This window comes from Polyodon spathula, chromosome 1 (genome assembly GCF_017654505.1).
Source record: "Polyodon spathula isolate WHYD16114869_AA chromosome 1, ASM1765450v1, whole genome shotgun sequence".
In the NCBI taxonomy this organism is placed as follows: domain Eukaryota; kingdom Metazoa; phylum Chordata; class Actinopteri; order Acipenseriformes; family Polyodontidae; genus Polyodon; species Polyodon spathula.
Genome location: NC_054534.1, coordinates 65508197 through 65523385, shown reverse-complemented (window position 1 = coordinate 65523385; position 15189 = coordinate 65508197). Strand labels below are relative to the sequence as shown.

The window sequence follows — 15189 nt, the reverse complement described above, 5'->3', positions numbered from 1 at the left end:
ACAGACTCTATAATTGGGTCTCCTGTGCATTCGTCCTCTGCAGGCTTGGTTCAGCAGAAGGGTTTTTCAGCCTGTGTTGAGCTGTGACCGCCTATTGACAGTGTCTCATCACTGTAAAAAGGCACTCTCTTGGTGCAGCGCTGGGCAGTGTCACCAGAAGAGAGGTCGTCAGGGCAGGGGTGTGCAAGATGTGTGGAACCCCCCATGGCAGGGTCTAAACGTCAGTGTTTTAGAGCTCCAAGCAGTTTACCTGGCCTTGTAGAATCTTTTGCAGGAGGTTTGAGGGAGACATGTGCTTCTCCGTACAGACAACACAACGACCAGGATGGCCTCAGGTCACACAGTCTCCATCGTGTGGCCTGCAAACCTTTGCTTTGGGCACACGAGAACCTCTTATCATTACTGGCAGTATATCTGCCTGGGTGACAAACTGGGAAGTGGACCACCTCTCAAGAAAAGTCCCCAGTGCCTCATTCGGGAGAGGTTGGGGAAAACAGAGATAGATCTCTATGCATCCCAGGAAATCAACCCGCTGTCCCCTCTGGTTTGCCATAATAGGAGGCGGAGTAAGGTTCACTTTCTTCTTAAATAATAAGTTAGTCCCCTTCTGTTTAGTTTTAATCAAAGTAGTTTTATTCAGGAACAAAGCGAATCAAATGTTATACAGAGATCAAACTCACAGGCCTCAGCTGATGGTGCTCTGAGCAACAGAGCTGATTGAAAGTAAACTCACAGGTCTCGGCAGGCGTTTCTGTGCCATCGTGCCGAGATGTTTGTTTCTGAGCTGTCACGGCACATGTAGATGCAGTTTTCTGAACCCCAAAATTACTTTGTGCAGCACAGATACACAGCTAGCTTATGCAATTTCCTTGTCCAAATTTGGTCTTCTTTCCCTAGCGTGATGCAAGGTGTGAACAAAGCGCATTAACAGTTAACATCTGTGTTTCTACTTCACCAAGGTCAGCAGAAAACAAGAAGTTACATTTAAGAACAACTTGATATGATGTGTTTTTCTCAATTCTTACAGAGCCTTACCCACACATCAAAAGGTCACACAACAAGGCTGGTGATTGCAAACTGCTAGAATGTTCAGAGACAGCGTTTCAGTGATTTCTCATTTCTTTACCATTTAAAGAGGCACATCAAAAGATTACAATTTATATAAAACCTTACAGAGGAGATCCGCTAGCAATAGATGCCCTGGCACACAAGTGGCCAAGGCAACCGTTACATGCCTTCCAATCGCTCACCCTGCTCCTGCTGTATCTGGAGAAAATCAGGCAGGACCGGGCCAAGGAGCTCCTCGGAGACATTTACTGGCAAAAGAAACTCTGGTTTTCATGCAGTTCAGGAGCGGCCAGCCGTGAAGACTGCTCAAGCGCTGTGACCTGCTCAGTCAGGGATGGGGGACCTTATGGGTTCCTGACCCGTCGAGACTAAGGCTCTGTGTCTGGCCCCTGAACAGCTGCATTTGAGCTGTCTGGGACTTTCCCACAGGGTTATGACACCCTGCAGAATACCAGAGCAGTATGGGTACAAGTGTGGTGTTTAACCCCACAACCTGTCCCATGGCAGTAATACTGCAATGTTTGCAGGACCTATTTGACTAGGGAAAATCCCCCTCCATGTTAAAGGTCTGTCTGGCAGCTATTTCAGCTTTCCATGTCAAAATTGATTCAGTCTCTCCCAGGAGCTCACTTCCTGGCAGGGCAACTTTTGAAAGGGGCTCAGCAGCCTATGAAGGATATTGTCCCTTGCTGGAGGCTAAACGTGATGCTTAATGCAGTCATGAAGCCTCTATTTGAGCCCCTGCATTCAGCTGAGCTTAAATTATTATCATTTAAAGCAGCTTTCTTGCTCGTTATCACCTGCTTAATTTTTACAGGCCATGGCAACGGTTACGGTTCGTAACAATCCTGCCTTTTTAACGAAGACGATCTTGGCATTCTATGTCAACCTGACTGTGGAACTGGAGGCTTTCCATCCACCTCCTTTCCAGTCTGACAGAGAGTGGCAGCTCCATACGCTCTGCCCAGTGCGGATTCTGGCGTACTACATTGACAGGACCAAAAGTTGGAGGCAGTTAGAATATTTTTTTGTCTGTTATGGGGCAAAAGTCCCATGGTCAAGCCCTGTCTAAGCAGCGGCTGTCAAAGTGGATAGCACCAGGGGAATGCCAAATTTGTGGCTTTTATTCCAGGGTGCATCTGTCAAAGACATTTGCAATGCAGCGGTGTGGGCTACTCCCTATACCATTACTAGGCTGTACAGACTTAATGTCTTGGATCCTCAAAACGCTGGTTTTGGAACTAGAGTGTTAAGGGCAACTTACAACACAGGCATAGGGGTGAGTTTCTCCCTCAGTTTTTTTTGCCCTAGCTACTGTTACTGGGGTTCTGTATGGTAATGCACAAGGCAGCCCTTTGGCTTAGCCAGTCATTATGCAATATTGCCCTTTGGTACACTTACCCATACAGTAATGTTTATACTTTGTACTTGAAAGGGAATGTTAGGTTATTATATAACTCTGGTTCACTGAAACAGAAATGTAATCATTAACCTTCAAGATCTCTGCGTCCATGATTGCAGCAGTCTTGAAGGAAAAATGGCGCTGAGATCTGTGAGCGCAGTACTTTTGTGCCCTCGGGGGCGCGGCATGACTGCAGCTTTGGTATAGCTTGTTCAGGTTTCGGGTCTCTACAACAGTGGTTCTCAATCCTGGCCTCGAGGACCCCTGTGTCTTCTGGTTTTCATTCAAACTGAGCTCGCAATTACTTAACTAAATCCTTAATTGAAGTAATACTTATTTATGCTTAATTATGCCTTTTTAATTGTTTTTGCTCTTAAATAGTTGGAGAGTTCAGCTCAACTAGAAAATGTTATAAGTAACTTGAAATCTGCAACTTTTTAGGAGATGATAACAGTGAAAACAGCCTAATTAAGCTACTTGTTATAATCTTTTCCATTTGTAAGAAGAAATAGCTTTGTATACCATTGGTTTTATTACATTACTAAAAGAAGATACAGTATATACTGTATCTGCTCATTATTGTTTCAATATCTTAAAATATTATGTTACTTACAAGTCAAAAACAATGCTTTTCTTAATCACAATTAATCTAATTAACCATTTGAAGTTCATTTATTCAGTGCTCGTCAGTGCTTAAATCCTTTCCTGATCACTCGTTTTTATCACCAAATAATGCGATCCAAGACATTATTTTATTACTATAACATCAACAAAAAGCTCTGCAAATGTCTGTGATATTCTTTGAGCGCTGGATGCAGAAGCAGCTATCTCCTTTGTTTATGTCTGTGTTATCTCTGTAATACACGGGGCTATGAGATACGCCCTTTTTTTCGGCTTCATTCGGCTCCCATCGGTCTCACTCGGCCAATGAAAGGTTTTTTTCGGCTTTTTTCGGATAAAAAACGACTGGAGACCTGTGCTTTACGTCTTTTTGATGATGTCGGACAGGTCAAACATTGGACTGGAAAGGGAAAATTGTAATTGGGAAAATTGAAAATTGACCGCAAAGGGTTAAGTATTATTGACATATATTTTGTTTAGTGTCCATTTGTAATAAAATAACATTTTGCCGCTGTGATTTCGAGCCCAGAAACAACCTTGTCTTTGTGGTATGTGACAGGAAGCCGAGCGATGACGTTCCCAGACCAGACAGCTGACAGAAACACAACACAGGTATTTGTGGGTGAAAACGCTGCTGCACAGGTTTTATTCAAACAAAAATAAAATCACTATTTAAACAAAAACACTGCTCAAAGAGCAAAATAAAAGGTTTAAACAAAAGCAAATCTTGAACACAAATCCAACAAATGAATACAGTGGTGGTCTGCCCCGCACTAGCAGCAATTGCTTTTTCTTTTCTTTTTTCTTTTGGTTTTGTTTTTCCCGTCTCTCACACACACATTCCTCCTCTCAAACACCCACCCAAACATATAGGGTTTATATACACATTGCCATTTCACAATGACAGATAACCACCTGTTCATTTAGAGATATCTGGAAATAACTTCCTGTTCATTTGGGGATATCTTTAAATGGACAGGAAGTCCATCCAAAACATTTTCACAGTAAGTCATTTCGAGCCACCTTGAAATGGCTTCCTGTCCATTTGAATAAATCCTCAAATGATTTAGAGATATCTCTAAATTAACAAATTAACACGATGTTGAAGTTGGCTTCTTATTCAACCAGCTCCTTATTCACATACCAGCTTCTTCTTTGATATGCACAAATGTAACTAAAATTGAATAAGTAACAGGGGATAAATTGCTTCAGGCTGCTCATTTCAAAGTTAAAACAAACACAGAGAGAACCCCTCCATGTCACCCATATTATCTTGTCTACTAATCCATTTTTAAGTTTAATGCTTTCCCCATTTAATATAGCAGCTCACACAGACTTGAACAGGAAAAAGTTAATTTAACAAACCATTCTGCTATAAAGTCACCTGTTCAAGTTTACTACATTATTCTGCACCCTACAGAAAGAATGTTTTCCTTGTTAAAGTTTTTATTTCTACTGTTCAAAGGTAATCCCAACAAATATCTGACGTGCAAAGCAATGTGTACAGGATCACTGTTGAACATCAATCTCTACCCTAAATAGTTCTGTAGTATATCTTAGACCTTATAGTTTCCTCCAGAATGGTTTGTTAAATTGACTTTTTCTTGTTCAGGTCTGTGTGAGTATGAAACTTAAAAATGGGTTACTAGACAAGATAACAAGGAAAGGACAAGGAAAGCAAATTCCATGTTAGACAGGAGAGAATACTTATGGATCACACATAGGCTTTCCACTTCTGGATAACTGCTTTGAAATGTTGCACTAAACCTGATGTCAGTATTGCTGTGTGCCATGTTTGCCCACTGTTTTTGTACCAAATTCTGTTTTCGGTTGGGATAAATACATACGGACGACGTAGAGGGGTTCCCCTTGTGGTTGTATTAACTTTGAAATGAGCAGCCCGAGGCAATTTATCCCCTGAAATACCCCAGGGCCCAATTACTTATTCAATTTTAGTTACATTTGTGTATATTAGCGAATAAGAAGTTGGGATGCGAATAAGAAGCTAACATTAGCATCATTGCATTAACAATATATATTTTGCTTGTTTGTTTAAAGTAGCCGATAGTTTGACATATTTGGGGCTACCCTGAAGAATTATTCAAATTAGTCTCACGTTGACAAAAAGGGGTGGTCGGATCTTCAGAACGGCTTGAGGTAAAGAGAATTGTGTGCATTGCAATGGGATTGTACTTCAGCTTGGAATCGTAATACACACACACACAGCTGCTTCTAACATAGGATCCACGATGAATGCCAGGGCGACTCGGTCTGATTTACTGTCTTTTACTGTATAGTCTTATTGACCGTACTGAAGCAGGCAGAAAGCTAACTGGTGAAAGTTTACATTATCTACCACTTTTGTCTTTAGAAAATAGACACAGATTCTTAGATAATGCCGTATTAAACTAAAAGAAACCGTCAAAATAACTAATGAACCAAACTAGCAGATAGAGTCCCACTGTATTTTCCGCAGCTTTAAAAAATACTGAATCGGTGGGAACACAGGGCTGCAGAAAAACCAGTCGAAATTATATGATCATCCAATGGATCGCCTTTGAAAATAACCCCCAATATGTTCAAACATAAGCAAAATGTTAGTTATTTTGTGACATAGCATTACAACAGTTTTCTATTCAGTTCCTGTATTCCTCCACTTCCACTTAGTTTGCAGCTCACAGAAAAGCTTTGTCTGTGATGTGCATTAGTTCATTTATATCAATACGTTTATTTATTTATTTTGTTCCACTGTGCATTGGCCCTAACACATACTTTTTTTTTTTCAGTGAATGCACTGACAAGTTGTATTATTTGAGGAAAAAATAGACTGAACAGCAGATAGCCGAATCCCTAAGCTCATTCTGTCAGTGTATCCCAGTTCTGGTAAATCATTTACCGTAATATTAATCTATATTATTAATCTATATTTATAGCCTGTTTAAAATTAAACATTCACAGCACTTGATGGTATTGAGATCAGATGTGAAACCTGCGCTGCACGTGAGGCTGGTCTGAGCTGCTGGACAAAGCGTTTTAACTTTAGGAATTACAATGTTGAGATCAGAATTCAACCACGTTAAAAGATTAGAGTAAATCATTTGACAAATACTGTATCCCGGTCCTGTAGGCTGCTGCTGATTTCACAGTGGCCAATTAGCGCCTACTCTCAAACAGATGCTCTTATCCCAATAACTGCCCAGGTAAAGAGAAGATTGATAGCACCAGTGTGCTATTTTGAGCAAATACGGTTGACATATTTTGTTATATACATTTTTCTTTTGTTTACATATGGAGACATTCTGCCTGTAGGCTCTATTTTCATCTGTACAACAGTGAATGAAGTGCAGCAAAAAAAAAAAACGTATTCCTTTTCTGTATTCTTTTTTTTTTTTTTTTTACACACAGCTTAATGCAAACATTACTTTTCTTTTTTTTAAGACCCCCTTCTAGTATATAAGAGAATAGTAAATTGTCTCTGAAGTGTTGAACCTTGACGATCTGAAATCCTGTGAATAAGGTATTTGTGGCGATTGAGTCTGAATGAGGTAAAGCTGGTCATAAATACCTCATTTTGGTGTTTCTAGAAAATAGATGCTATTTTGAGTTACAATAGCACTCGATGGCTTTGAAGAAAGTATTCTCTAATCAGGGATACAACGTTTTTTTGGAATTAATTGTCCCATACCCAGTTGTTCTGCATGTTGTCATCTGTTGTTAGCAGCAAATTACATATAGAAGAATTTACTTCTGCATTACATATTGTCAAATGTAATATGTATGTTAGCCATTGGTGTCCTTTGTGTACTTCAATTGATCTATTTTATTTTTTTGAGATTAAGCTTTGGTACTGTATTCTACAACATATTTTCTGTACCGACTTAAAGAAATGATTCTGGGTTTGTTTGAGGGTAAAATGGTTAAACAAAACTGACTAACATAAGAAACCAAGGCAAGTAAGTCATATTTACTTACAACAAATGTGCTTAAATTGTTGTTTTTCAATATTTGTATCATTTCCCCTAACCACATTGGACCTGCTTCGGCAACTGCTTTAGGCATTAATGCACTCAGGCAACTAAAAGAAAAACAGAAGAAAAAAAAACAGCACATCAGTAATATGTTATTCACTGACTTCAAACATAGAGGTATTAGTAAAATATGAAAGCAGTAACACACAACAGGTTTTGAGGGAATAAGATTGATTGAATTCATATGTAATGTCATTACCTAGCACAGTAAATAAAACCAAATGTGTTTCATTCATTTCCAAAACCGCTTACTTTGCAAAAAAAAAAGTGAATTGCTGTATATGAATTTCTACTCACTTTTCATTTGTTTCATTTTCATGGTGTCGTGTCTACCAAAACTGATTGACATATGAATTTACCATTCAAAGCTGTAAACAGTGAGAGATGCAAAACACAAATGTGAATGCTAAGGAATTAAGTTCCGCTCTCATAAAGTAAAAATGTTACAGATTAAACACATGTGATTCTATTTAGCACATCTGGTTGTTTGATATATTCAGAAACTGGCCAGTTTGTTTACAGTACATTAGCAACCTGCAGCCTCATACAGAAGCAAGTGGCTTGTAGGAGACAGTGATGGTGCTTTACACTTCAGTAGTCACTTTGGACTCGCCTCTTAAAGGATTTTATGAGCAATTTGTCTAACAAGTTCAGTGGTACCCTATAAATGATTAATTTACAACCACTGGAGAGTGGCTGGGTGAAACATTTTGGTGACTGCCAAGACTTGTACAATGTTCAATGTAATGGTGTCCTTAGCCAAAACATAAGAGAAATGTCGTATCTAATAATTCCACATTGGTAGTAAGTGGGTCATATTTGGGGTACCACTGTTCATTAAAATTCAGAGCATATTTTTAAGAGAATTATCTATACAGGGATACCAAGATATTTAGTTAGCAAATATGAGTGAGGTTATCCAGCAACAAACTCCCCATCCCTAGTTTAACTGCCTTTCTTGAAAAAGGGGTGTACCATTATACTTGAGATTAATTGCTAATTCAAATACTTTTCATATTTTAAAGAGGAGACAATGATCTATTCAGAGATACCAAGGTATTTAATAAGTAAGGGGTCTGAAAGGAAAAATTAATAATAAAATCCCCACCCCTAGTCTTGGTCTAAATCATTTGTTGTTTCTATAATGCAATTTAGTTCAATCCTTTACAGCTCTTGCTTTGAAGAGGTGCATTGCAGCACTTCAGCTATAGAAATCTCCAGTGAACACATGGAGTACCCATCTACAGCTAGGAAATACAAGAGAAAATATTATACTGGCATTATGAAAAAAAACAACAAATTCTTTACATGATTTAACATTATTTGCCAGGACATTAAGCACACATGTCTAGTCATGACCAAAGCAGTACATTACTTGGCCCTTTTCACATTTAAAATCTTGAGTTATAGTGTCACAGGAATCTGGTAGATGGTGAAAAAATATTGCCTTTACTGCACATGCAAGAACTTCTGAATTTAAAGGGAGGGTTTCATTTATTTGTAATCTTCAGGAGATTGATCGCAACATTCAAATGTTTTTTTTTTTTTTTTTTTTTTAATTCTTTAACAAATGGCTGTTTTTAAATATTTAAAGAAATGTGTTTTTAGCATATATACAGTGTGTGTGTGTGTGTGTATATATTTTAATTGTTAGAATTTAAATTTGTGTGTGGATGAAATCAGTCCTTGACAAATGTTTACTTTTTGCTTCGAAACTGTCGTTCCTATTATAGTGTAACTACTGTAAGCAAGTACGTGAGTGTTTATGTAGGCTTCCAAGTTACCAAGGTAAATTATTATGGTGCTTTTGCAGTTTTACAGAATAGTTATCCTGTGCACTCTACCATGTTTTTTAATATGCTCTACCACGCCTCACTGCTTCAACATGCAGAATTAAGTTCGTAATGCATTTTTCTATGGTAAACATTTAGCTGTACTAACTGCTATTGTGATTAGGGTTCAATAAATGATAATTCAGCAGAGGTGAGCAGCACTGCTAATGATACATGATATAATTTTATTGTCATACAATACGTGTAACACATATATTAACAGAAATAACTAATACAGTTTCAATATTGATATAGATTATATTCCAATGTAAAAAAGAGATCATTTCCACTTCTGTATTTACAAATTCATACAAATTCCTGTTCAAATGTTATAAAAAGACAACATATTTTAACAAATATAATTTTATATAAACAAATTATAAATTAAAATACAGTATATTCGTAAATGTAACTATATGTCATATTAAAAAGTGTTATTATTGAAATGATGTGATTTGTCTGTAGTGTACATTAGCAAAATATGTTTTTTCACGTAAATTGTAGCTTTTAATAGATTCTGACAACATGTTTTAAGTTTAAAACAGCTTACTATATATTTTACAATTTTATGGTAACAAATTTTAAACAAAGACTGCGATCAGTCACAGGGTGTTTAACGATGGAAAATGCCAACTAGCATAAATCCTCCCTTTAATTTCAGAAATTATCATTACAATTACTACATAATTGTAAATAAAATGTTAGCACCCCAAATGAGAGGAAAACTTGCTTCTTCCAATCAGCTTTCAAAACACTTCATGTTGAAATTAATTGATACTCAGTTCACGGGGGTGTCTGCTGGGCTGTGAGGATAGAGTGGAGGAAACAGAAATGAGCTGTTAGTTAGTAAGACGGGCTGAGCGAATGATGCTCGGCCAAGGGTAGAGGCTCGATCCCGTAACTCGGCTTAGATGGGCCAAATAGGGCCCCTCTTAAATTAGGATAGAAATGAGGTGAGGCATGAGGTGAAATGAGGTTAGTCTCGCTCCTCCAAATCCAGGAAAAAGCTCTCGCAAGGAACCTGCAACAGAGAGATGGGTTACTCTAGGACTGGGCACTGACAGCGTAAAGCAGGCCACGTCCCTAGCGAAGGAAGGACAACGCCTCACATGGTGAGGTAGAAAAGCGCATGAGCTGCCAAAGAATAGTGAGCATAACCAGTGCATAACATAAAAGAAACAGCTGGGAAAGATGGGACATACGTGACAAACTGCAGAGGTTAAAATAGTGTTAGTGTGGTATGGTTATGTAAATATCTGCCGCTCAGTGGAGAGGGAAAACCTCTGGTGGCCCCGGCAGTCATGTAGTCCCCACTCCGGGCATGCTAGCTAGTCTTTGATGGCTATCGATATGTCGGTAGGGGATAATCGGATGTATGAATCAACTTCTGCAGAGGACCTGCGCCCCATGCTCCTCGACTGGGCAGAGATTGATGTTGGCTGTGGAAGTAGCTGCTCGATCCGAAAACATTGGGGAGGAAGACGATTTTGGAGATGAGAGCGACGAGACCATCCTATGTGTTAATACGGGATCGATCAGCGGTTTGCTACTATCATGTCTGCTTAGAATGGAATAGGTTAACTCGCATTCAGAGATTTGGGTTTCACAACTTGTCATAATAGTGGAACTCCTTAACTCATAATCAAGACAGATTTCCAGTCTCGTACCACATCTCTCACCATGTATTAAAATGTATAGTATTTGAAAGAATGAGAGGACATATGACCAGTTTGCTGAGGATCTGAGTATTGGAGGCAAGCTGGAGCGTTGGAAGGTCTGGAGGAGGGCAGCTGCAAACTTAAAATGGTAAACTAAAGCAATATTTGTGAACTGCAACAGTAAGCAGAGCTGAAAAGGGAGCCGAGATCTGCTGTAGTGAGAAGTGATTAAGAGTAGAGTGGGATCTGCTGAACAGTGCAGAGTTCCGAGGAAGTAGACAATGGAGTTTTGTCAGTATGGTGCTGTGGCCCAGCTGTAGAGTGCAGAGATCTGCTGAATTTGAATATTGGACTTTGAGTGTTAAGGCGGTTTAGATGGAGCCGAAGATAGGGCTGGCTTCAGGCAGAGATGAAGAATGTGAAAAGCTGAGGCTGCTGCATAATCTGAGGATGAGGAATGCATTGCTCTGAGGCTGCTGTGTAATCTGGGGATGAGGAATGCATTGCTCTGAGGCGGCTGCGTAATCTGAGGATGAGGAATGCATTGCTCTGAGGCTGCTGCGTAATCTGAGGATGAGGAATGCATTGCTCTGAGGCTGCTGTGCAATCTGAGGATGAGGAATGCATTGCTCTGAGGCGGCTGCGTAATCTGAGGATGAGGAATGCATTGCTCTGAGGCTGCTGTGCAATCTGAGGATGAGGAATGCATTGCTCTGAGGCTGCTGTGCAATCTGAGGATGAGGAATGCATTGCTCTGAGGCTGCTGTGTAACCTATTGATTTAACCAGGAGCAGTCTATGAGTGTATTGACCATTGCAAGGTAGGAGGGCGCCATGACTGGAACGTTGATAATAGTAGGACATGGTTTCCGTATCCAACGTGTCTCACATCGAATGAAATATTAACTTCTGAAGCAAAATTTATCCTGATTTGAAAATACATGACTTTCGCAGTGAAAAATGTATAGAACTGCCATCTGAGGTTATGATTAGAATAAAACTGTTGACTTTAGAAAGTGATGCAGGATAGACAATTTGATTATTGTGATTAATAGATTGGAAAGTTTATCCCAAATGCTCTGATTCTGTATCATTGATTGTATTTCTGTACAGAGGGGAGGTAGAATGGACTAAATCAGGGGAAGACTGAACAACAAAATGCTTATCTGCTGCTGAGATGGCAGTGGCTTTAGAGAATGTTTTATAGTACTCATAGAACATAGTACCCCCGTATCGAACAGAGCTCGACAATGTAGAATAAACATTGATCCGGCTCTTGATGGCGTTGTGGAACTTAATGTCGCGTGACTTAGGTGTAACATTGATATCTTTACCGTAGGTTATTTATTTGGTAAAATACCTGAATGTTATTGTTTAAACTATGTTTCCAGTTGGTGGAAACGGATAGCTCCCATTAATTTGCTTTAGAATGTTTGGAGAGAGTGTGGTGCCTAATGGTAGAGGCTGAATGAGAACCGGATGCAATTACTGATGCTAAGTTGTACTTGGCCTATGCTTGATGATTTCTTGCAGTGTGAGCCGGACTGCTGGGAAAGGCAGCAAGATAGGGGAAAAAACTGCCAAGAAAATGATTGTGATACTGGATCCCACTAATGTACGGTTTAATTGTGCGTAGAGCCAGATGGAGAAAGTCTCTTGTGTGTGTGATGAAAGCAAGGATCCAGTCTTGATTAAACAGATAGGAAGAATCCAGTTTTGAGCACAGAAGACTGATAGCAGTTACAGCCTGTGTTGCAGGACAACCTTGTGGATGGAACGCCTGCAATGGGACTGGAGCTGCTGCTGCAATGAGCTTGTGGAATCTGGTAATTCATGAAACTCGAATCCTAGAAATTGGGTGTCTGTGAGAAGGGACTAGTCATGGGGGGGCTGAGATGTAGTCTTCATAGAATAGTGAAAGCCCGTTCCAGTTTGAATTAATAATGCACACATTTTGATGTCTTTCCTGGATTGCGCAGATATGTTTTTCTGAGCTTCCTGGCTTAATGCTGTGGAAAGGAGCGAGGAGACGTGAAATGAAGGCTCCACCCTGGAGGATGATGTGAATTGTGTAATTGAAATGGCCCAGTAAGGATAGCAGGTCGTTTTTCTTTTTTTTTTTCTTTTTAGAAATTAAGGATTCGAGGTTGCCGAGTGCAAGTTATTGTGAACGTGCAATGATATATTATGAAAATATCTTTAGTCAGCAGCAGTGAAACTGGAAGTGTACAGGATGGGAAAATCCAGAACGAATAGCAGTGTGAAGACTGTGTCCAAAATAAACTTGAAAATAGAACAACTTAGCCATATCTTTCAGTACTGCAAGCAGTCTTAAATTATAACTGTCCTTGAAAATGTTCTCTTTCAGAAAATAAATTAAAATGAGGAGGAAAATAAATTTGAGAATCTAGCCTTTAATATTGCAAAAGTATTGAAAGTATAAGCCATATGTGGTCGCGGGACTTGATTTCTCACTACAGACATGTGCTATGGACCATTGAGGGAGCTGATGCCAGGTTGTAAGTAGGAACATCAGCTGTAGGGACCGGAAGTGTTGAACTGAGATGGCCGTCATGATTGGAGTGGCGAATACTGGGCTTGATAGAGATTGCTGCAGTGTTGGAAGTGATCTGTTTGTCCATATTGTTGAGCCGTGTATTAAATGAAGCAAATGAGATGGCGAAGGGGTGAATATGGGACTTCATGTCCTCGGAAATGCTGTTTATGAAGCTGAAGGGTGGAATTTGTTTTGGCTGCACTCCTGGTTGTTGTGCTGGGAGGAGACGACTCACCACAATTGAAGAGGAGGGCGGTGCTGCTGCCTGTCCTGAAGCTCTGGGAGTGAGTTTGCAGAAGGGCGCTTGAGAAGCAGGCAGCATGGTGTAGCGGATAGAAAAGGTACAATAAATATTGAGCAACGCCATACCATCGCTTCCAGCCTGGATGTTGATATTGTTGTCGGTTTTTAAAAGTTAGGCAAGTGGCCAATCTTTGTAAAATAGCTGCTCCGGAGGCTGAGCCTGTTGGCGGGGGTATTTTGATCTTCGTAATGCTGGGTCAGCGGGTCTGGTTGCTGGGAGAAGCTGCATTAGAAATAGACGGTACTGACTTTCCAACGGAGAATGAATGAGTTATTGTTGAGAAGAATCCAGCAGGGACGTTTCCTCATCTGAATTGTAGTCGGTTCATGCTGAAAATTAGGAGTTTTAAATTTTGCGCAGAGAAGCAGCGTATGCAAGAAAGCAAAACGCTAGACAGAGGAGGAGTGTAAGAGTGGGGTTTAAATAGGAGATTAATGATGATTGACGTTGATTAATTAAATCAGCCCAGCTACCACCCCCGAATTGTATATATAACAAATAACATAAAGCATACACGTTTAACATGTTAGTAAGCTAGTTATTAACAGGTAATACTACAGTAAAGCAAGAGCCAAAAGAGAAACAAAACACAAAAAGGTGATTTTGCATTACTTCCACCTCTAAACATCTTTTTTAATACAAATGATAGCTATGCTAAGTAACCTAATTGAAGGTAGGAGTTTATTATGTGACAGTGCCACCCCCGCTATGTAAATAAAATATATTATAAAAACACAGTTGATTATGGTTTCATTTCAGATGTGTAATTCATATTAATGTGTACATCAGGTATTTCAATGTAACAATAATAAGATTGTGTTATTACCACAGAAGAGTGACAGCCATGCCTCATTGTTCAATAGGCAGTCCAAGCTAAGGTGGAGGTAGCAGTAGATATAAATGTGTCTCACTTGGTTTTTCTGCAAATGAAAATGTGAACATAATAAGTGACTGAAAACAGATATACATCTTTTAAAGTGGCGACTCAATCAATAAACTTTTATACTGTGCGCACACACACACACACACACACACACACACACACACACACACACACTAGGGCTTCTTTTTCTGTGTTTTCTTCCGGCTTTTTGCCTCTCCTTTACAAATTAATTTCACAATGAACAGTTTCTCTGTTTGAATTCAGAAACCAAAACACATTATGCAGTGCTCAAGGTCATTTTAAAAGGGCATTTACAGTTAAACACGATGAAAACACTGATGCTGGTGAGTAAATGACTCCTGAGATGATTATTATGTTAATTTAAGGTAGGGCTAAGGAAAGGTCACGTGTGGCTGATGAATCTTTACTATTTTGCTAATTTGCATACGTTTTGCATCATTTACGGCAGTTCAGACAGCGGGTGTGAAGAAGGTGCTAGCGCCCAGGGTGAAAGGAAAGTTTGCTTCCAAATATTTTTAAACCTCTTTCCATTTAGAAAAACATCCTCGATCACACATTGTCACAAAGACGGCCGGAGTGGGGGACGTCCGACCAGAAACAGGAAAATAAACAAAGAGAGAGGTGGAGTTTGGTGGAGCTGAGCGAATGGTCTCGCTCAGCATTTAATGAATGAACAGACAGACAGAAAATAAACGGTTGTAACAAACAAAAACAGGACATGGCACATTCACCAAAATAAACAGACAAACAAAACACGGTGAGCAGATATTTAACTATGACTACTAATATTATTATTATTATTATTATTATTATTAT

At 39.4% G+C, this 15189-nt stretch overlaps 1 long non-coding RNA gene across 2 annotated transcripts in view; it reads right to left on the bottom strand.

Moving 5' to 3' along the window:
• LOC121321008 overlaps positions 1-15189 on the bottom strand; it is a 32861-nt gene that overhangs the window by 2368 nt on the left and 15304 nt on the right. Inside the window, exons 3-5 of one of the 2 annotated variants that reach the window (XR_005950904.1) lie at positions 14296-14389; positions 9660-9754; positions 7064-7166 (exon numbers count right to left, since the gene is read on the bottom strand). This is a non-coding gene — a long non-coding RNA (uncharacterized LOC121321008). The remainder of the gene's footprint in view (positions 1-7063; positions 7167-9659; positions 9755-14295; positions 14390-15189) is intronic. The other variant, XR_005950903.1, reaches the window with a different exon arrangement.